The 25,000-nt window shown below is 38.7% G+C and overlaps 1 protein-coding gene across 35 annotated transcripts in view; it reads left to right on the top strand.

The window, feature by feature from the left end:
- LOC136840220 (homeobox protein cut-like) overlaps positions 1–25,000 on the top strand; it is a 518,427-nt gene that overhangs the window by 211,344 nt on the left and 282,083 nt on the right. The gene's annotated exons all lie outside the window — the stretch shown is intronic.

The following is a 25,000-nucleotide window of genomic DNA, read 5'->3' as shown; positions in this document are numbered from 1 at the left end:
AGAGAGAGAGATTTTATTTTACCTATTTTTCCGATCTGATTCTTTTTATTTTTAAAGGAGCAGTGTAAATCGAGCAACAGCGCCTCATGAAATTTTTAATATATATATATATATATATATATATATATATATATATATATATATATATATATATATATATATATATATATGTGTGTGTGTGTGTGTGTATATATATATATATATATATATATATATATATATATATATATATATATATATATATATATATATATATATATAATTATATATATATACATAATTATATTTATATATATATATGTATATATGTATGTATGTATGTGTATGTATGTATGTACGTACATACATATATAAATACATACACACACACAGTTCACAGACATGTACACAAGGACTTGTAAAAACACTATGCGGCAGTTGTACCTACTGATGTCGTACGGAATTATTTAGAATTTGAAACCATTCTTATATTTACGAGACCTGCTCTCTGGAGACTATATTATCCTTATCTGCTCTTTTCACATATGTATTTTGGTACGATTTTATCATATATTTTGACACTGGCAGTATTTCACATTACGCTGAAGATTGTATCAGTTTTATGTATCGTAGTATTTTTCCAATAATCATCACCTTTGGAAAGTTTGTGCCGTATGCACACAAACAAAAGTAACACAGGTGCGTTTCGAGATACATATACATACATAATTAATGTATATATACATATACATATATGTGTGTGTGCATGTGCATGTACACTTGTATATATGTGTGAAAGACTTGCAGCTGTGTACTTAAATATAATTGAAATTTAAACAATCAAAAGTTAAAGAATCGGTATTTCAAACATAGAGGTTGCAAGACATGATCTCAAGCAAGCTAAAGAGAGAGAGATTTTACCCCCTTCCTTCCTCTCCCCCCTCCCCCCTTAAGCTCACCCTGCTCCCTCCCCGATTTCAAAATGAAAACATTTGCTCGTCGTGTGTCTGTCCTTCCATCGTGATGAGTATTCAATATGCGTTTATAACATTCAAATAATCATAAAAGTGCTCATTTCTTTTTAATAATCCATGAAGTTTTGCAATAAATGAGTCTATCGCCAGCGTCATTTGGCATTAAAGCTCCAGTCTCTCTTATAATCACGTGTATTATTTACAGCAGCACAATAGGAAATTGAACACATGCAAATTCAATATGAACTACGCCATGGTCCCCTTCCCCAATCCCCCCAGGGGTCCAAGCGTGCCGTATTTCCACTGTTTTATCGCATCAAAAATCAACAACAACAACAGCAACAACTAACAAAAAAGTGGGGTTGTTGGGGGGAGGGGGTGGGGAAGGGTTGGAGTAGGAGGCAAGGTTACATTTTTTCCTTGTTTGCCTGGGGCTATATCCAATATATTGAGAATGTATATTAACATATTTTATGCAAAAAATCGTTTCGGTTTTGCTCGCATTCAGATCCTTTTTAGGATCTTTTTTCCCCTTTACGCTGTCAACCTTATTTTTTTGTGTATATTATTGAGTCTTATGTGATACATCATGTTTCATATTCAGACTGCTTTCTCTTATTTTGTTGTTTGTTCGATGCATGTCATTGGGAAGGACGCTGTGCTTGTTGTCTTTGTGCATTTTCTTGCGATCGTCAAAGTCACGGAACGGTCTAAAGCTCAGTCACTGCAAAAGTGACTTATGAGCAGACGTACAGACAGACAAACTGATATGATAAATAGCTAAACATCAGCGTTGTGCAATTCCCTTCTCAGCAATGGTGAATTCTGAAGATGAAGGTCTAAACTTTTTAAAGTGATGAATATTAATGATGGTGATGAAATCTGTAACAGCATGTAGTCACAAGAAAGTTGAAAACGTTGATAATAATTAGTTAGGCAGAGTAGAAGAACGAGAAGAATCCTGTCACTTCCGAAGCGTCCCCACCCCGCTCCCCTCCCCCTCCCTTCCCCGAACACCACCCAACCCTTTTCCCAATTCCGTATGAGTGGAAGTAAAGGCCCCTGAGTTTCATAACTTGTGCCAAGTCTCTTGTTCTTATGATAGCCGTGAAAATAACAATATCCTCCCGTGGCCGGAGTTTTATTTAACGATAATGACATGCATCAATGGAGGTCCCTGGACGGCGACGCTGCAGATGAGGGCATTGATGACATCCCGAACCTTGAAATGAGGATGGTGAAATTCCGTCCTTGCGACGATCGCGATGGTGATGATGGTGATAATGGCATCTAGCGAATGCGTATTATAAGTCAGATGCTGTTCATGCATCGCCGCCACGTTGTCGTTGGCAAATCAAAAGTACTGGGTGATATGAAAAGTAGACCGGGTCTTTGAGAAGTCGAAGTTGTGATTCATTTGGTTCTACAACGGGCCAAATCGGCGGTAGCAATCATCATGATTGTGACGCCTGTATAACACATAGCAAATAATAGATAAGAAGACCAGATGCGTGGATCTTACAGATTTTCTTCTTGATTTCGAAAATAATTATTTGAAGCTGTTAGAAATGTTTCTGTGTTTTAAAAAATCGGTTGGGTGTAACATAGCAGAGAAAATTAGCTTTTGCCTCAAAGGATGAGTTCTGCAATAGAATGGCATTGTAAAATCGATTTTTTGTTATCAGTTTCCCGATCAATAAGTTTTTATTAGGTTTAGATTCCAGGTAGAGAGGATTAATGAAACCATCCCGAGCAACACTTGAGTGAAAGGTAATGGAATACACACAATAATCTGGTATCATATCACTAATGCCAAACCATAATCCACGCTGAGTATAATGCGTAACATTGACCCATAATGCCTTATAGATTAAGATCTAACGTTGCGTCTCCCCTGATGAAGCACAGGACGCCCGACCACCCCTGTGGGATGCTGGGTTACGGGGTGGGACTTGTTGGGGGTTTACTTTGGTCCCCCCATTGATAGGTGGTTGGGTAGAAGGCATTGGAGGATGAAGGGAAAAGATTACTCTTGTCCACATCCGTAATGGGAGACTCAAAATCCACCTTCCATTGCTTTTTGGGGGAGGAGAATGGCGAATCTTTTTGACACATGATCGAATATTGCAGGATTTTAATCTGTGTGTGTGTGGAACCGACACCTCTGAAATTACTTTTTTATTTAATTAAAATCGTATCTAGAGTTATCGTTTGAATGACGGCAGTGTTATAAAATTAATGTCGAAACATCTTTAATTTTTATCTGATGTCTTTAATCCAGTTTATATAGCAGTATGATGGGAATTGTCCTCTTTTTTGTTTTTCTTGTTAACTGTGTTAAGTTGACGATGTATTTATGTTCTTGACAGCCACAAGTATCTTGTGTAGCAAACTACCATCTCGCAGCATCTTTTCCCGATATATCCATTTTTCAGCAAAGCTAATTTTTATGAAACCATTCCTACACTCTGCGATGTCTCCGTCATCGACATACGCAATCTATTCCTCCGAGAACCTTGTTCCTCGAGCGAAAGTTTTCCCCTTTTTGCCCCTTGAGGACATTTCGTTTTCCCCTCTTGGGAATTCAGAAACCCATGAAAGGCGACTACTGAATATGATCCCCCATTTTTTTACGAGGCTTTTAAAACAAAGAGCGACTTGTGTCCCAGAACAGAGCAGTGGGACAGAGACATTTACCAGCCAATAATGATTAGCAGGAAATGCCAGCGAAGACAGGGGAGGTGGAGCAAGCCTTGATAAATGGCAGACGAGATGAATAGAAAGCTGGGCGGGAAAACAGAAGGAAATATGGAAGAAAAGGGATACCGCACGAATGTGTCTGTCTCGTGGTATTTTTCACTCTCTCTCTCTCTCTCTCTCTCTCTCTCTCTCTCTCTCTCTCTCTCTCTCTCTCTCTCTCTGCACGAGTATTTGTCCGTTCTTCTTCGTTAATTTAAAATTTGAAAACTATCATCATGGTCGATATTTTTCCTATCATAATATTTGTAGCATACAGTTGTGTATACCGCTCGTGTTTTTACTGATGTTATTTCGATAGGAAATTGACTGTGTTCTTGATGATAAAATCGCTTTTTGATAATGTAGGATAAGGACAATTACTTCAATTATTTATATAATTATATCGAGAGCCCTCATTTCCCCGTTATCAGAGTATGCTGGAGTTGTTGGATGGCGGTCAGATAAAGGCTGTTAACCTGTCAATTGGATGAGAGATACTGAAGTGCATTCTAACTGGGGTCTCTTGTCAGCCAGATCGCCTACGACAGCCCCAGCACCAGGACTGGGGCTCACCGTGTCCCTGTATTACTGTGTTATCGTCAATGTACACACTGCGTTAATCTCCCCCGGTATTGTATCGAAATAAAAATGTCGATCTTAATAATGCCGTAGTGTTCGATTCTCTCCTCGACTCTAACCATGGGTTACGTCGTAATTGGATGTGATATCAGGTGATTCATCGAAAGGCCGTGGTGTGAAAACTGTAGTTGAGACTCTGTGCCGGGTATCATTTATTTGCGATTTTCATTATTGTGTTTGCACACATACACGCACATCTAATCCACACACGCGATCCCCCCCCCCCTCTCTCTCTCCCTCTCTCTTTCTCTCTCATCTTGATCGTGTGTGTAAATGTGTGCGTGTGGGTCCAGCGCGTACCAGGCTCTGTAATTCTCGTTGCTTAAGAAGGAAGTATATCACATCCCTTCGCGAGTAATAGGACCTCAGAGGAACCACCCGACCCTACCCCGAAAAGTTTGTCAGCCACCTTCGATGTAGGATCCTCCGAAGCAACATAAGTGTTTCAATCCCTTCTCTCCTGCGATGGAATGGGAATGGACAACCAGATCCATTATCAGTAATCCAGGCTTACGGGAAAACTCTTCCTTTTGGTAAGACAATAGCCATAACCTGAGTTAGGAATTTGAAACTACCGCTTGTTTGTTTTCAGAGAGACACTGCTGACACGCAGTCTCCAGAAATTTCAGTAGATTTTTCTGGTCTGAATGATTTTGATTTTTATTTTTAATTCAATTGTGAACATTCAGACATATATTTACATGGGCACATTTACACTGAGAGAGAGAGAGAGAGAGAGAGAGAGAGAGAGAGAGAGAGAGAGAGCCTATTTAAACAAGCGACGTAAACCTATATATCGCCGTCATAAAGCGAGGAGGCTCTATAAACCCCCTTTTCCCATAGCCCCGGGGTCGAATAGATGTGGAGCAAGATAAAAGTTTATCCCAACGACGGTAAACGCTGTCATCCGAAAATGAAATATGTCACCCGCTTCGCACAGCCACCTGTTTCGGCCGATCACCTCGCTTCACCCTCCTTGCCATCTACCCTCCTGGTTCTGTCCTTGTCCTTCGTCCTTCCCCCTTCCCTTCCCTCCCCTCTCCTCCCCTCCTTCCTTACCTCTCTCTCTCTCTCTCTCTCTCTCTCTCTCTCTCTCTCTCTCTCATCCCGTCATCTCCGTCCGTCGACAAGTCGAGTCATCTCGTCGTAACCCTTTACCGATAGAGCCACATGTTGGGCGACCTCCCATGCTCCCTCTTAGCTCATTTCGGCGACGCGCGAGCTCGCTTTGTGTTACGCTTTCTTTTTTAAATCTTTTGGCGGGCATAACTTGTATTCTCTCTCTCTCTCTCTCTCTCTCTCTCTCTCTCTCTCTCTCTCTCTCGTTTTAATCAAGGCATTGTATGTCAAATGTTTTGAATATTTTCCTTAACATTTCCATTTATAATGTCATACATTTTTTGTTTAAATGCTTCTTTTCATTCAGTATTTGCATGATGTTTTTTATCATTTCTGTATTTCATGTATAGAAATTTCATTGTCTATTACAGTGTTCCTATTTTAAGTTTTTTTTGTCCTCGCTCTTAATCTGCTGTGCATCGTTTTCTCTCGCGGCTTTCCGCCCGCACCCGTTTCCGTCGTGTTTGCTTTCCGTGCCTCCGTCTGTATGGATGATTTACAATCAGTATTAACGCTTCATCATGATCTCAAGAATTCACAACAGACCATTATCGTAAATCAAATCCATGCCATTATTTATACTCCAGGTTACACAATCTCTCCCCCTCTTTAAACGCTTCTTTTGCCCGCTCTCTCTCTCTCTCTCTCTCTCTCTCTCTCTCTCTCTCTCTCTCTCTCTCTCTCTCTCTCTCTGTATGTATGTATGTGAGACTAAAAAGGATATAAACGCCTCTTGTCACTGACCATCTTTGTGCTGCCTATTTGTACACTGCCAGGGTTATTGGTAACCGATACACATCTACTGTACATACATTATTTTGGAAAGCGATTACAGTTTTTTAATATATATTTGGCCACGCTCATTCTTCTGAATATGAAATGGTGCATAAATCCTTAGGATTTTAAGTAGATGGTGTTTAAAATACTATGAATGTAAACGACAAAATTCTTTATTTTGCCTCCCATGACTCAAATTTTAAAGTCAACATGCGTCTCTCTCTCTCTCTCTCTCTCTCTCTCTCTCTCTCTCTCTCTCTCTCTCTCTCTCTCTCTCTTCCCCCGCTGTAACCTCTCACTTGTGACCATGTGGTTGAAATCAGGAGTTATGTTGGCAATGAGAAAATGGACGTAATGGAATACTATTGTGTTAGTGCGCATGCGTTTAAGTATGCTTCCATTGTGTTCGTGTTGTTCTGTACAAACACCTCACACTTAAAAATACACGTTTGCCTATTGAGGGTTTCTTTTTAGAGCCTTTCTTTGCAAGTACGCGTGCTGAGATTTTATGTTTATGGCAAGATTTGGTCGATTTTGTGTACTTATGCTTCTGACGCATTTTACAAACTGCATTCTGCCTATATATATATGTATATATACATATATATTATATTATATATATATAATATATATATATATATACATATATATATGTTTATATATATGTATATACACATGCATACATATAAATGTATAGATAAATAAACCTATGCATTAATGTATGTATATATATGAAGAGTGTGTACTTAAGAGAGCCAGCACCAAAAAGGGGGGGCCAATCTTTCGCTGAACGTTAATCGCTGATCCCAAATCGTATGTCAACATAATCGTTTTTGTTAGCTCATGAATAAAATCCAGAGCAAACAAAAGATGGAGGAAAGCGCGTTGGGGAAGGGAAAGAGGGATGCTGGAGAGAAGGAGAGAAGGAGACAAAGAAAGGAGAACTAAAGGGGGCGAGGAGGAGGAGGGGGAGGAGGAAGCCTAGGCCATTTAATATCCCATAGACCCATATAGTTTACGTGGATGGTTTGTTTTAGGCTGGTGGCATTAGACGGGCTGTAAGTGGGTTATGAATGGGTCGGTTATGGGGTTTGGTTTACACCGATCCCTTTTGGTGAGGTGATAGATAATCACCTTCTGGAATGGAGTGAAAAGGGCCGCTTGAACGGTAGATAGAAAGCAAAGCCCCGGCGAAGAAGAGAAGAAAAAAAAAAGAAGGAAAAATAAATGACTGCTGAACGTGAGAGGATGGAGTTTAGTTAATGGGAAACTGTCATACGAAATGAGAACTGATAAGTAAGGAAATATTGGCCTGAAGGTTATGGCTCAGAATATATAGTGCACTCTATCGTAGGCAGATGGCATCCTGTGTGCGTTATTATTTTCATTATCTTAGTAATAATAAAAGACTTATGTACTACAAACACCTGAAGCAGATGCAACGTTCGGGATCATCTGTGTTCATTCTTCCAATCAAGGTATGTTATTTTGAGTGACACGTTTGTTACTGCCCAAGAACAGAAAACTGAGAAGCAATAGAAAAATCATGAGCTACAGAAAAATACCAAGTAACTGAAAACTATCAGCAGAAAAATACCAGGTAACATAAAATGCCAAGTACGAGAAAAGAGCCAGGCAACAGAAGGGTGGATAACTAAGCAAAATGCGAGTGCTATTTCGTCCGAAGAATGCCCTTTTAAACGCCTTCTGCGTGTTACCTCTCTCTCTCTCTCTCTCTCTCTCATACCTCCTTTGTAACTATTTTTTTCGTCTTCTCTTTAACTCGTACTTGTCATGCATATGTTTATCTGTTCTTTCATGCTAGGTTAGATTTTCCGTTTGTCTTTTCGGCACATACTTTTTCGTATACCACGTTCTCCATCTTTTGTTTTTTATACATTTCACTCAGTAATTTCTCCTTTTGTTTCTCTATTCTTTCTTGAAGCCCCTTTCGCAGACTTCTGAAAAAACGTAAACAGTAGATAAGCGGCTTGTAAGGTGGCCCCCATATGTTACAAAGACTCACCTCAGACTGCCAACCGTAACTCCCCCATCCCTCCTTCCACTGAGGGGTACAGGGTGGCGATTGGGGTATATAGGCGTGTAGCAAGAAAAGAAAGAGAGGGAGAGTGTGATATTTTCTTTTTTTTTTTTTTTTAAGCTCGGCAGCTGTGTTTGTGTGTACGAGCGTTTTTGAGAAGGACCACGGATAGCGCCAGGGCAAGCGGGTTGCATGATTGCGGGTGGCGCTGCTACTTTGTTTTACATCTTTAGACTTTGTTGACGCCAACAAGCTCTCCGCTTACAGCTTGTTTTAGCGTTCCGATCTGCTACCAGCTCTAAATTTTAGGAATCCTTTCCTTTTGTATTTTAGTTTTTTTTTTTCGTTTTGTTTCGTTTGCTTAGAGTTTCCGTATCTCTCTCTCTCTCTCTCTCTCTCTCTCTCTCTCTCTCTCTCTCTCTCTTTAGGAGCGTATGGGAATGAGAATGGTTTTGCGATTAACCACTATTTTAAGTTTTTAGTTTCATTTCGATTTTGGTGAAGTTTAAGGCGCGTGAAAAGACAGCATTTTGGTATTTTTCTAAATATTTAAAAACTGTGATTTATATTATGTCTCTTTGGTATTAGTATTTGTGTATACAGGTACATTAATTTATATAGAACACTCCCATCAGAAAATGAATTTAAATTTTCCTTTAAGATAAGATAATAATTTATATAACGCATAAAATAAATTCAGTGAAAAAACTGGTTATCTGTAAGATCTAGTTGCACTGAATTATGCATATATGATAATTTCGTTATTTTTACACCAGGGGGTGCACAATAATCAAAACTTAAGGTACATATTATATATGATGTTTTTGTTGCACCCTGATTGATGCATGAGAGGTTACCCAGAGTGAAAAAAGGGTTGATGGAAATATCCTACCTAAATAAATAAAGTTCAACCAAAATTAAAAATATTGTGTAAACAGTCGATGTTCCCTGCACAACCGTTTAAAAGCAATTCAATCAGTAGCTCTCTCTCTCTCTCTCTCTCTCTCTCTCTCTCTCTCTCTCTCTCTCTCTCTCTCAGAAGGCTCCCTTAATCAGAGTCATCCATCAAGAGAACTCTGTATCCATCAGAAAAGGTAATCACGAACGAAACTTCTCTCGTCCGCTCCACGACGGCGATATCGTGGACATTCCAATCATGTATGGCAAACCGGTTGCCATACCTCACGTCGCCACGTTATGGCAACTGCTAACTAACCGAGGGGATCCCCGTAGCCAAAGTTTCTCTAACGTTGCGGTGGAGTATGTGACTGACGCTCTTGTTAGGATTCCCTCTGCTTTTTTCTATTTTGCCTTGTCTCTTATTAGCGAAGTTTAGATGCGACCTTGTGCCGGGCGTTGTCGTAAAGGAGGAAATAGGAATTAGTATCGATACGTGTCTGTAATTATAATTCACAAGGCCATTCGTGATTAAATGATTAAGACTCCGCGAGGAGAGATTGAATTGAAGCTCCCGTATGGTAAGCTCTTGCATGTACATTAATTAGACATCCCTGGTGGTACAAAGCTGCGTATAGACAATAGATCTCTTATTTTTTATATGTTTATGTAAATACGCGTAAATTTTGAGGACTGTTTTATCAAGGATACCAAATAACATTAAGAAAGGCACAACAACAATAACAACAACAGCCACAACAGAAGCCAGAAGAATAACGGGAGTAGACTCGAGAGATCGCGAGGCAAATAAGTCAGATGATTAGGTTTAACTTAAAACTTCAAAGTGTTGTTGTTGGGCGCTCATGTACGCGTCTGTCTGTTCGCAGTGACAAAGCCCAGTAAATACCTCTTCCATCAGGGCTACAGCTGCGCCATAATAAACCATGACATGTAAGAATGTTTATTCCCGTTTTTATGAGTCGATGCTAACAGACTCGTCGCGTTTCCAAAGATCGTTGAAAAATGGTAGGCGGGAAGAAGGAAATTGGGTGGTGTTTCGCAAAACAAAAGGGAAAGCGTTTTGAGCGTTAACGAATGTAGGGATCACTGTATGTTGAGACATCGATGCCGATGGCCCCTTTATATTAATGTCAAACTGACATTCATCTGAATCACAGCTGTGAAATGACCTAAAGTTTAATGTATTCCTCCCGCGGAGGAAGTTTTTCTCAAGTTCATTTCTTCGACGCGACGTTGAAGTTGTTTTTCTCTCGATCCCTCAGAACTGAAGGACATGTCCTGAGGACTCTTATTCTTCCTCCTTCATTGACTAATGGCGGAATCCTATTATGTTCTACTTAAAGCTTATGACGAGACGTTTGTCTGAGAGGGTTACCCGTAAAACTTACATGAAAATAAACAAGGTCCCATATGCGCGTTATTTTAAAGAATGCATGAATCATCATCAGCTTGGGCGCTGCTAGGGAGTTTACCCTCTTTCTCCTAAATAACCTTACTTATCAAGAGACCCGAACGGTTACCACAATACCAAGTTTGCGCATTAACATGAAGAGATGAAGTGGTGTGCAGCACTTTGTCTTCAATGAATATGTTTTCCTCCAGTTTCAGTGAAGTGTTAATATTAACATGTCAGCTCAGCAGCTGCTCAGATAGTACACGAACGCGATTAGTACCGATGTACGTTGCAGTTGAGGAAAGGCTTCTTAACATACAGTACATCACACCAGATCACACACAGCTGAATGGACCATAAACCGAGTGTGTGGATAAAAATAGCAAAGCTAATCGCCATCATTTAAATCATTGCAGACTATCCGATAAGCATCTTTCAATCATTCCAATAGGATACCACATCCGGGTATATCAATTGGCCCGTCGATTGCTCTAAATGAACCCCTGTTCGCAGTCAATTGATTTAATTGACGACTAAGATTGCGACAGGGAGGATTGAATCAAGTACCCAGTAAAATTCTTTTGTGATATATATATATATATATATATATATATATATATATATATATATATATATATATATATATATATATATATATATGTATATATATATTGTGCATGTGTTTATATATACATATATATACAAATATGTATATATATATATATATATATATATATATATTGTGCGTGTGTTTTTGTATACATATGCTTTATATTAATCATATACATCCACATCACCAGTAGCTAATACTCCTATCCCAATGGACTACCCAGATTGTAAAAAATAAATTAAAGAAACAGCGAAGAAATGTTATAAATATAAAAATGAAAGGCTTCAGGTGTTTCCTCCACATGGCCTACGCCATTGCCATCAGCCCTCATATGACGTCGAGTCGAGTGTCACGAAGGCATTCGGGCATAATCTTTTTTAATCAGAACTTGTAAACTCTTCGAGTGAATGAATAGCTTCGGGATGCTTTGATCTCTTGAGTGATTGCTCTGTCATTTTTCCATCTGGAATTTTTTTGAGCGATAGTTTATGGAGAAAGAATTGGGTTCAGGATTACACGTGCGCTATGCTAAGGGCTTTGTAGGGCATGCGAGCTGCTGTGCGTATACTTTACGGTGTTTTCATTTATTTTTTACTTGTGTGGTTTTATATTCATGTTTTTGTTTATCAGTAGGCGCATTCAGAATTCTCCATTGCCAGTTATGAGCAAGGTTAGGTATACCTCAGTTTAACCAGACCACTGAGCTGATTAACAGCTCTCCTAGGGCTGGCCCGAAGGATTAGACTTATTTTACGTGGCTAAGAACCAACTGGTTACCTAGCAACTTATTGTGGAATCCGAACCACATTATACCGAAAAATGGATTTCTGTCACCAGAAATAAATTCCTCCAATTCTTCATTGGCCAGTCGAAGACTCGAACTCGGGCCTAGCAGAGTGCTAGCCGAGAACTCTACCGACTCGTCCAACGAGGAACTAGTTATGAGCAAACCTGCTGAGTTCAGATTTAGGGGCGTGTATCGTAAATGAATTCTTATTAAGGTAACTGATTTCGATTGCTGCCAGCGGTGATATTTTAATTTATTCGTTTTCATGCTTATTGTTATTCGTCATCACTACGATTCCCATGTTAAGGGTAAGGATGAAGGTGAAGACGGTGATGTGTATAATTCACAGAAAAGCAAAAGGACGGAACACTTGGCAGTCGGACAGGCGACGAAGTGAAATCGAGAATAGGGAAAGGCCTATATTCGGAACCCATAGACATCATACAAGGGTTATGTGTCTGCCTCGTAAACGGGACCATTTAGCCCGACTGGGCGTATTTACTCCTTTCCTTTGAGGACTCTTCTCTTTCCTCGGGGATAAACACGGTCTTTCGCTAGTCTTCGTGTTTATATGATACATTTATTCATTGCGTCTACCCCCCTCTCTCTCTCTCTCTCTCTCTCTCTCTCTCTCTCTCTCTCTCTCTCTCATATTAATGATCCTTTTCTCCTTCACTTTCCTGTCTTTTTTTTGTGATTTAAAACAAATTCTCTCTCTCTCTCTCTCTCTCTCTCTCTCTCTCTCTCTCTCTCTCTCTCTCATTTATAGTCTTGTAAATATTAATCATCTTTTTCTCCTGATAAGACTTTTATTTAATAAATACTTATTCGCCATTTCCTCTTGCCTCGAGGAGCCTTCTTTATAATAAATGAAAACGGAAAATATATCAACAATGGATCCTTTTCAGAGATCTTAGAAAGGAACGCAGATTGATTGACTGTGTTACATCGACATGGCGTCTACAGATTACCCATGGCGTGATTGACCGATAAAATCAATCGAGGAGAATAATAACCTTGTGGCGGAGGAGATTAGGGGAGGTTGAGGGCGGAGAGGGTGGTGGGAGGGGAGGAGTTGGTGGTCAGGGGCGGGGTGCTGGGATGGTGAGACCGAATAAAAATGGGGAGGGGAGGGGAGGGAATCGTTGTGGGGGGAAGAAAGTTTTCTTCGCGTTTGTTTATTGTCCTGTGTACTTTGTGTATTCATGGGGTGTTTACTTACGTTTTACTGTTCTTTATGGGAATGTCCTAAGATCCTTTCGAAGTAACTGATTTCCTGATGTTCTGTGGTAATAGTTTTTTTTTTTTATTATTAATAAGAATTGTCTTTTAAGGTCCTAAAAGGTACTGACCATTTCATACAGGTTTGTGTTTTCTTCCGTACTGAAAATTCCTGAGGATATTACAAGCAGTGGGATGTAAGTATATTTTAACATTTCTTATACAGTCACGAAATAACGAATTTACATTTAGAGCAAGAATCGCCGGTAACATTCACAAGGAAATAAACCAGATAGCTGAATAAAAAAAAAAAAACGTTTATTTTGAGAAATGAGAGATGCGGTGAAGATATGCGGAAATCTATGTGCTGTAAATGAAGGCGAAACGGGACGAAGGAAAGGCGAGAGAAAAAACGTCGAGGGCATGAAAGGAAATAGAATCCTTATCAAGATACGGGAACGAACGCCTTCTTCACCTGCATCCAAATAGAGATATATGGCAGGTAGATGGAGATATATAGGAGTGATGTGCACGCAGTCACCAGATGGTTCGAAATCACTGCATTGGGTCCTTGCCGATAATTGTCTTTGATTGCATTGATAGGAGGGTCTATCTGTTTATTAATAGTTCTCGTTGCTGGTATGCGCTCTGCCGCAGTCTGTGTGTGTGTGTGTGTGTGTGTGTGTGTGTGTGTGTGTGTGTGTGTGTGTAAGCTCGCGCGCTTCTGTGTGTGTGTGTATATGAGCGTATATACTGATGATGCTACACGTGCATGCGTTTGTTTGTTTGTGTGTATGATCCATGTGTATGTGTCTTTGTTTATGAGAGCGTGTGTGTGGGCGATTGGACCAGAGACATGCTCGCTATTATGCTGGGGTTTGGCTGGGCTGAATGGGGCCCCCACCCCACAGTCGGACAGTGGCTAATGATTGATGGCTAGTGATACAATGCTTCATTCACTACTATAGCCTAGATCCTTCTGTCTCGTCGATTGATGTTGTAGTTGTTTTGCGTTTTTTTTCTGTGTTGTGAGTGACAGGCAGTTGTTGGTGTTGTGCGATTGTTGTTGTGACGTCAAAGTTATTTTTCTCCAATACTTGAGTAACTGCATAGGATTGTTATTGCTCATGTGTAGGTTTTCATCTCATAACTGAGTTTCGAGCAGAAATCGGCACATCTGCAACGTTGAGAGAGAGAGAGAGAGAGAGAGAGAGAGAGAGAGAGAGAGAGAGAGAGAGAGAGAGAGAGAATTGGCTAAATACAGTCTAAACAATCATTTGGCTGCTGTCCTTTCGATGGAATTCTACTCAGAGGATTTGTTTCTAGATATGTGATATTAAAAACCCTGAGTGAACTTTAAAAAAAAAATATATTTTTTGAAACAACGAAAATTATTTTAAAAGGAATTTCATAAGAAAATTGATTCAAAAGAAGTAAAAGGCATGGACTTTTAAGAGAAAGTTACAGTAATCAAGACTGATAATTCTGTTGCCTGTTCTTTTTTCTACAGGAGGGTTTCGTTAGGCTCAGAACCAACTAATTCCAAGCGTGTCCTGGTTTCGGTACAAAGACGCACACCACCTCATAACAATTTCAAGTCGGCCTCCTTGGGTCTAGGACAAGTTCGTCATTCTTAATGCGTTCTCAATACCACTGTGATATTCCGCCGAGCGCTTTTGATTGCTCTTATTAAGGTCGTATATAAATTCACCCCAAAAGGAATAACAATTTAATGCCCTGATAATAGATATGCAATGAAATTATATTAATTATATTTGCATTTATGTAATTATTTTTGTCGTATGATTTTTCTCTAATACATTATTGGAGATTATTGTTTTTTTTTTTCTACATAAAGATATAATAACTATAAAGGACTCATAAATAGGCATCTAGAGAACAGTACTGTAAATTTTATATTCGGGTCGCGCACTTGTATTTTGCGTAGTCTGAAGATGCCTTTATAGCGAAAATATGGTGTTCATCAGTGCCCAAATCATGTCATATCTGATATAAAAAAAAAACTTCAGTAATTTTATTTCTAGTAGCGTGGTTGTTATTTTGTATGGGAGTAATTAGTCAGAATCCTTCCGGTGTATTTGTTGTTTGTTAATGACTTATGCACGTACTTAGCTGATGGAGGTTGTGTGCTCATGTTAATTTACGTGTTTATGTTTTGTGTAACTGTGAATAATTTAATTCTTGAGCGTCTATTTTCTTTAGGGGTTCCCACTTATCGCATTATTTATAGTTATGAATTTTATGTGTTTTGTTGCAAATTTTTCGTTGTAAGTCTCTAAGAATTATAAATGTATATACATTTATTTTGATTTTTTCTTTTTATTAAAGTCGTTCTTGGAGTCTTTTGATTTCGTTTGGTTACATTTTCGTTTGGTCCTTGTTTGGCATTTTTTTTTTTCTCCAGACGAATCCTTTCTTTCTGTTGTGTCGTTGCTGTAGTTTAGACTAAGCTGATAATTAGCGCTGGCTCTTGCATCATGTATCAGAAGTGTTTCATTGTTAAGAACTTTCGCTTGATGCCATGCCCATATCACCTACATCGTTGCCATCATTCCCCAATCAATTCCCCAACTTCTCCCTAACCCTCCCCTTGTCCTATCCTGCTGTTGTCTTGTGTATGGTGGGGTGCTAATTTTCGCGAGCCGGTGTGTTTATTGCCGTGAGAAAGAGGTGAGAATTATCCATTACAAACAATTACAAACTATTATCACCAATTACGATGAAACTCCACGAAAACCAGGCCTCGAGTTCGTCCTGCAATTTTCCCCTATTTTGCATTAATTGGTGGGGAAGAACTTCGGTCACGGCTGCCTACTGCTCCTGTTCCTGTTCCTACCAGCAGCAGTAGCACCGGGATCCATTCGTTTCGAATTTTAGTCAGGTTCAAACTGAGGAAGAAAACTCCATCATTCTAACCAACCCTTTCTGCGCCGCGATGGAAAGACGAAGAAAGAGAAAAACCGAATGAAGAAAAATCGCCTTTCGATAAATAATTCTATTCGAGCTTTTTGTACAGAATTACCACCAGTTCCTTTGTATCGGTGTGTATGTGTGGTGGTGTGGATACGCCTTTCAAAAAAAGGCTGATATGTTTACAGTCATTTTTTTCTCTCGTCCATAAAAAGAAAGATGATGAAAAAAAAAAAAACTGTCTTGACACGACAGCCATCAAACAGTGACATGTGGTTTGACGAACATTGGCAAGAATGCACAAAAGGTTTTTGAGTCGAGGCAAAAGAAAAATAGAAAGAAGTGGCGGAGAAAAAAAAATGTCCAAGGCTCGGCTTTCATTCGGCTTTTCAAAAGTCTTCTGCTGTCAGTTACCTTCGAGGTGGACCCATGATACCCCAAATGGGAGACTATACTCCCTCCTAGGAAGGCCTCCTCCTCCTCCTCCTCCTCCTCCTCCCCTCCTCCTCCTCCTCCTCCTCCTCCTCCTCCTCCCTGAAGACGTCCCTTCAGACAAAATTAACTTTCTTGCTAAGCCCTCCTATACTTATTTCCTTCATTGATGTTTTATCCTCATTGATGTGTTCCACGATTGAAGGAACTTCTTCCATGCCTAATATAACAAATTGCAAGACTTCCTGAACTTCTTTCAGGTCTAATATAACAAATTGCAAGACTTCCTGTGCCATTCGTTAAGCCTCATGTCATATCCGTCGGTATCTTACCTACGTTCCTTGTGATGTTCAGAAGGACCCCTCTCTTGCGCTCACAGGTATGACAGCGTTCTCTTGGTATATAAGAGATTATTGATTTTATTCAGTGGTTTTGTCCAGGTAACTGCAGGCTTTTTGGCTAAAGATATTGACCTTGCGGATGCTGAATCACTGAGATATATTCTGAGTGTTGTGTTTATTCACATGTCAATGCTGCTTATTTGAAGTTCGTGGTTACTACCAGTTCATCAGTTCATATATATATATATATATATATATATATATATATATATATATATATATATATATATATATATATATATATATATATATATATAAATATATATATGATTGTATGTAGGGATCTTGTACAAACTATACCCACAAAGCGAATTCTCCCTCCCCTCATGCACACAAATATATATATATATATATATATATATATATATATATATATATATATATATATATATATATATATATATATATATATATATATATATATATATTATATATATAATATATATATATATATACATATATATATATATATATATATATATATATATATATATATATATATATATATATATATATATATATATATATATATATATATATATATATTAAAAATTATATGTAACAATTTGCGTGTGTGAGTTGATTTAGTGACGACTCGAAAAAATCCCTCTTCGATTATTTACTGAAGTTACACAAAAAAGGAATATCCTGTAAAGGCATCATCATCATCATCATCATCATCATCATTTCAGAATATTTAGTTGTTCGGAGATGTCCATTGATGCTCAAGTTCGCGTCTGTCGGGCTTTGTGTCTCTGGAAGAGATGTGACTTGGAGAGCGAGGATAGAGATTTCTGGATGGAGAAGAGAGATAGAGATTCTGAAGCCTCCTTGAAAGGTTATTGTTTGTTGAGGGTTTGTCAAGATGCGCTGATGATCACCTTCCGTGTCTGTTTACATCGTCTTTGGTGTGGAGGGAACCGAAGACGTCACCGCAAAACTCAACTACTTCGGTGTAGGGTGAGGAGGAGTTGGAAAGACTTGGCTTCTTTTAGGACCCAGTGGATCCTGGGCTGCTTTTGCTATGATGCCGAACAGGCTCGGTGAATGGCAAAATAGTTTTCCCATGATGTACGATCAAAAATATGACAGAGAGAGAGAGAGAGAGAGAGAGAGAGAGAGAGAGAGAGAGAGAGAGAGAGAGAGAGAGAGAGGTAATGATGTATAGCTGTACTACCAAAAGCAGAAGGGAAAAATTAAAATTTCCTAAAAATTGAACTGTACAATTTAATCCCATGATTACCTAATCAGTCGCAAACTTGTATAGACTCGTGCAAAAAGAAACTGGAAAATTACTGTTCATAGTATTTATAAGAAAGTTATTTTCGAATCGATATTTAAGTATTAGATGGTTTTGCATCCCGTTAATTAATACCTTAATGCTTCCGTACTTAGTACCCGCGCGGAAGACCTAGAAATGATTAAATCAGCCGTCAGTAGGCTTCAGCTAAGAAATAAACACAAGTCTCTACATAGTGTTCATAATTTCGACTAATTTTTTTCCTTCCATTCTTATGCCGTCGTCCCCTCCCCATCCCCTCCCCTCCCTAGCCTCCAGTCTTTTAGACACCCAATCCGTTCTCTTCAGCTGACCCCGAGGTGCAAGGATCGGAGAGTGTCCTCCGAATAAGGTCTTCCTAAGGACATTAACTAAGACAAATTCACACATTGAAGTGTCCAAGGCGATGGTGAAGGTGATTTGGTATCCTGGATGAAGGGCGATTGTCATTAAGTTCACCAGAGAGAGAGAGAGAGAGAGAGAGAGAGAGAGAGAGAGAGAGAGAGAGAGAGAGAGAGAGAGAGAGACCCACACATAGATTTTAAGAATAAACTAGCATCGAAGAGATAAAAGAAAAAAAGATATATATATATATATATATATATATATATATATATATATATATATATATATATATATATATATATATTATATATACATACCGTATATAAAGTACGTGCGTATATAGACGAACGAACAAGACACCACACGGTAAGGAATAAAATGTCTGGATAACGAAGGAAAAAGAGCGAAGCGGTCGAATCCAGTGACTAATGGAATTCGTGGCAGTTTTACCTGTATTTAAGCTCCTTTTAATTTACATGTGACATATTAGAGTTATGACGGCGAATTGTTCCCAGATAATAAAAATCGCCCGAGTGAAGAAATTTGGTCCAATTATCCTTTATTATCATTTAACCTTTTTTTTCTTTTCTTGTGTCTGGAATCCAGCAAAGCCATGACAGCTCTCTTTACTCCCCGACAGCCTCGTCCAGCCGACTGCCAACAGCTTCCTCCTCCCCCGAATTTAATTCGTAATCACATAATTGAAGAATACGCTCTTGCTGTCTGCCCTTAAAAAGTCGGCTCATAATTGCTTCGGTTTTGGGATTCAAGTCACTCTCGGACTTTATTACAATTTATAAGTAGTTCCTATTATTAAGGTCCTTCCCCCTTCCCCCTTCCGCCATCTCTCTCTCTCTCTCTCTCTCTCTCTCTCTCTCTCTCTCTCTCTCTCTCTCTCTCTTCTCTTTGCCTTTGCCTTATATGTATGTATATACATGAGTATATATATATGCATATATATAATATATATATATATATATATATATATATATATATATATATATATATATATATATAATATATATATATATATATATATATATATTGTATATACTGTATATATTTACATTTTATATATATATAATATATATATATATATATATATATATATATATATATATATATATATATATATATGTCTATTAAACATGAATTATAATGATTATTACTATTGTCTGAATGATTTTTGTTGTTTTTGTTATGATGATGTTGTTAGAAAAGAATAATCAAGGTTTAAATACTATTACACCCATTTATATATTCTGTGTACATATCAGAAAGGTCCGTGACTATTTCGAGAAACAACCAACAGAAACGTATGACGTTGACCGATTCTATTAACATGAGCATTTTTCCTTTGGGCGAGTTGGAATTCCGGTGCAAATCGACATCGCCGACTACAGACTTCATTTCCAAACGTCGCCCGGGGCCGAGGAAACCGAACAGAATAATCCGAGATGAAGAATGGAAAGGGTGGGCCTGTGGCCGGTGTTGAGATGATGGAGAGGCGTTGTTGCTCCGTGGGCTTAAGAACAATGGGCGGCTTTGGAACCCATGGGCTGGCCAGAACACGATAGGGTCGAAGCAGGTCACATCAAGGGCCCTATTATGACGTCTGTTGGAGCTGTGCTTAACATCCAAGTGAAGACTTGTTTAAGAAGTTAAGGGCTGGAGGAGCGCCTCATCAGAATATGGTGGAGTTTCTGTGTGTGTACAGTGTGTCTGTATGTATGTATGTATGTATGTATGTATGTATGTATGTATGTATGTATGTATGTATGTATATATGTATGTATATATACATACATACACGAAGGGAGAAAAAGGGAGAGACAAAGCTTTTTCTCCAGTCATTTAGAACGATCATTACTGTATTTTTTATATATAGGTTAAACAGTTCCCTTATTTTAAAGTGACTGCTCTTACTGTGATTGTATTTAATAAAATTTATTAGATTAACGCTAACGACTCATAATCATTAATGGTGACGGGAAAGTAGTGATTAAAATGCTCTTTTTTAATTCATAATGAAATCAACAACTTTTGTGATAGAAATTTTTCGCTCATATAAATAAATCATGTAAATAAATAAATGTCCCGACTCGAAAAAGTTGCCAAGTGGCCTTGAATATTGACGGTGTGAGATACAACCGAAACCTTTTTATCATGATGTATTTTTAATATTAAAGGAGGAACTTTCGCATTTTTAGGCAAAATGTTTAATGCAGCACAGACAGAATTTTTATGCGATTATATATTTTTGATATTAAAGGAGGAGCGTTTGTGTAATTAGGCAATATATTTATTCCAGAGTTTAATTGAGTGATTTCATTTTTGACCACAGTGAACAGCATTTAGGTGTTAAGGACTGGACTCTTTTTGTGTTTTTCAACTGCTAAATGACTGAAATGCTTTCTAAATAGAAAGGCAGTTTTCTCCTCTAAGTCAGTGAGTTTGTTCTTACGTTTCCTTATTTCTCGCTCAAGTTAAAGTTCATTTAGAAATATTGCCAAAAATAAAAAAAAAAAATAAAAAATCAGAACACGACCAATTCCCCCATCAGTAGGGTACAGCTTTCGGGCATTGGCATCGTATACTCGATGCCCTTGATGGATGTGGCTGATATAAAGGAGATGAGGTAGAAAGTGATATGTATGAAGGCCAAATGGCGAAGGGTGGACCTCATTGGAGAGCGTTTAGGTGCAGAGGGCAGTCACCCAGACCTCTTCCCTCTCCCACTCCTCCACCTCCTCCTCCCCCTGGTTTTCCTCCTCTTTGATTAATGAGTCAGCACAGCTCTTCGTCCTCATTCGTTATCATCATTATTTTTATCATTATCTGAGTCATAGGCCTTGGCTTTTTCTTCTCACCTAGCTGGCATTCCATGCGTTTCCTCTCTCTCTCTCTCTCTCTCTCTCTCTCTCTCTCTCTCTCTCTCTCTCTCTCTGCTATACACCTTCATTAGCTTATCTTTATTACATTTTATTTGTGTGCTCTCCAATCCTTTATATTATGTTTATGGTCTGCTAACCATCTCAATTGTTACGTGACAAAATCTCAATCTGAAGGATTTTCTCTCTCTCTCTCTCTCTCTCTCTCTCTCTCTCTCTCTCTCTCTCTCTCTCTCTCTCTCTCTCTCTCTCTCAGGTCAACAGGATATTCATAAAATCTGTTTGCTTTCTTCTCTAATCGTCGTCATCGCCACCTTCTTTGTCACCATCAACATCATTTTTGTTTTAACCTTTATCAGCGTTGGCATTCATCCTCATCACTCTCCACAAGTCATCACCATTATCTCGGTCCGCCTTCGTCACAAGTCATCACCATTATCTCGGTCCGCACTCTTCAGAAGTCATCACCATCATCATTGTCAGCTTCGTCTTATCACTGTCAAACTTCATCGCTACAATTAGCTGCTATTAAGCTATCGCTATCTTAAGCAGCTGTGTCATCTTTAGCGCTCTCTTAATCAGGGAAAGCGATTCGGGAGATTAAAATCAGAATGATCGAATATTGAAACTTTATTTTGAATACTTCGGGAAATTAGGCGAACGAGGAAAAACAAACTTGTGGGTGTATTTATACACGGGAAGGAATTTAGGGGAAGTGAGAAATTTATGCATAATTGATTACCGAACCGCGTGAACGACGGAGGGAGGAATTTTAAAAAGGAGCATTTTTCTTTACATTTCGATAGAGGGTTTCCCTTTAGTCGAGAAAATATAAATAAAATCATTGGTGAATAGTATCATAGAGTCATTTTGTTAGAGACTAAATTTCAGTAGAAGAGAATGTTTTAGGATACATTCGACTTTAAATGTCAAAATTTAAAAGCCAGGTTGAAAAAGGTCTTACAAAAAGGAAATTCACAAAAATCTGAAGATTGTATATTCTTGTTAGATTTGTCACATTTGTAGATGCTCATAAGAGGTGAACGATTGAAGTAAATATTCATCTGGAAGGCGCGAATAAAAGTGAAGGAAATTAAGAGTGTTGAGTATAATCAGAAATCAAGAACCATATCTCGGATGCTATATCCGATTACCAATTAATGACACAATGTTTATGAGTTAAGTTCTTAAGGAGAGATAGGGGGTTCCGGGTTGTTTGTTATAAACAAATATTTGAAGTAAAAAATATAAATGGAAGATGGAATTCCATTTATGAATTTCAGGTCTTTGCATAATTTCAAACCATTAGGCTCCATAAATATTTTCCCATCCTCTGTTTTTGACCGGAAAACCAAGGATTCTTTATTCCAGTTAGCAACCTCAGAAAATTTAGCTGAAAAATTGGATGTGAAGATTTGACTCCCTTGTCAATGGAGGGCCCAGTTGGCTGCTCATCCAATGGCACTAGGGAGGAATTTTTTTTTTTTTCCTCTCTCATCCGACATGAAGGCCCTCTTGAGGACCTCATGCAGGTGGACAATTGAGTGATTGGAAGGAAGGATTCAAGCATGACGACGCCCAGGAAAGTTGAGGCGGGGAGTCCTTTAGCGTGGTCCAGGATTGTTCCAGGGTTGCTCCCTGTCTGGAACTTTCTACCATGGGTGGATTGCTTAAAGAGATTATCTGTTTTTTGTTCTCCGACTTACAGAGTCTTGCAGCCTTTCTCTCTTGTTTTTAACAAGTTAACATGCAATTCGCAATTTCTTCACAATAGCATTTATCTCTTGTACGGTTTTTCTTCATAAAGACAGAGTGTCTCCCTTATTCACGCAAAAGGAAGAATGTGCAAGTTGTGCTGTTTATTAAAAATTAACCTTTTTTTATATTTCTATGGGTCTTAAAAATTATTATTCGACTGTTCGACGCTAGTGTGAGTGATAATGCAGCAGTCGCTTTTGATCTTAAGCGCCGCTGACCGCCAGACTTTTAGACTCGAGTGAGTTGGAGGTTTTGTGAAAAGATGAAAAGAACAAGAAAACCTCAAAATAGATCTTAAACGCACGACCGATTTCGAGGAACGTTTCAAGCGTAATATAAAGCTGTTTTCTCCTCCCTTTGAAACCAGTCACAGGTGATGGGAACTGACCCTTAGGTGGCGGAGATCAGAGAGGGAAAAAAAAGGGACAGAGAAAGGGGATGGGTTGTGGAAAGGATGAAAAAGGCAAAGGGGAAGTGTGATGGGAATTTTGGTAGGTTGGTTCAAATCAGCAACGAAGAGCAGAAACAATAAGAACTCAGACTCTCCTGAGAATCGTCAGAAAACTCCCGACCCGATTGAGTGGGATCCAAAACAATGTAAAACCTTTAACTCCTCTTCTCTTTGTTAGCTCTAAGACTTGACGATGGGATTCTGCTGTTTGAACAGAACTATAAGACCCTTTGCGCCTTAGTTGTTAATCAGTTTCACTTAAGGAAGAACTACGTTTTGTTTCTATGGCTCGTTTGCCATTTCTCATTCCTTCAAGTTAGGATACTTCTTTTCTCTGAATCTTCCTTCTCTTTGTGCCTTTCTTCCCTCTTCAACGTTTTCAGTACTCATATTCTTGAATTCCACAATGAATCCGATTTTCTGAATCACTGCTCAACACCAGGAATCTTGCCCAGAGACGAACCCCGTTTTCTATGCGTTGTTTTAGGAAAAAGAAACTCCTCACAAAGTAAAATGTGAGGTCTGCATTTTGCATTGTTACTCGGTAGCTACCGCGTCGCCACATACGGCATTTTTCCCATTTCTTTTACATTTTCGGTACAGCTCGCCCACCATCTTAATCAGAGGAACAATTGGCTTCTCGGCTTTTCCGCTGTTTCACACCCAATTTTAGAAGGTCTCACCCTTGGCCACCCTCCGGAGGACAAGTTGAAGTCTCTCAACAGGGGTGTCCAGCGGTTTAGCCCGAACTTTTCACCGTAATTAAAAAACAACAGAAGCGTTCTGGAAACTAAAGGTACCTTCTGATTGAGGGGCCCTCGTTAGTTTGAATAGGTGCTGGCCGAGGGAGTCGCTCACCTGTGGTGTTTAGCAGTCACAAAAATTCGGAGGGTCAAGAGCTGGGCGAATATTGGAGGATTTCGTTATTTGAAAAGTTGTCATGAAAGCTGACTTCAGCCCTGTTGGATTGGGGTTGAGTCTGCCCCTCTTGATTTGGCTTTTTAGGGCATAACTCTGTATTTAAATTTTATAGGTTAATAACGTTGTTTGTAATTGCACGAGGCGTTAGACTATTATAAAGTTTCTCATGAATAGTATTGATAATTATATGTATGTATGTATGTATGTACTGTATGTATGTATGTTTATATATATATGTATATATATACACATATATATGTATATATATATACATATATATATGTATATATGTGTGTGTGTGAAGGGGGGATAAACGATTGAAAAAAACTGCCGATACAAGTTAAGGAGTAACATAGTAACAACACTTATTAGACATGTGATCTTTAAATTGTCG

The sequence above is a fragment of the Macrobrachium rosenbergii genome, chromosome 7 (assembly GCF_040412425.1).
Source record: "Macrobrachium rosenbergii isolate ZJJX-2024 chromosome 7, ASM4041242v1, whole genome shotgun sequence".
In the NCBI taxonomy this organism is placed as follows: domain Eukaryota; kingdom Metazoa; phylum Arthropoda; class Malacostraca; order Decapoda; family Palaemonidae; genus Macrobrachium; species Macrobrachium rosenbergii.
This window is presented reverse-complemented; position numbering and strand designations above follow the sequence as displayed.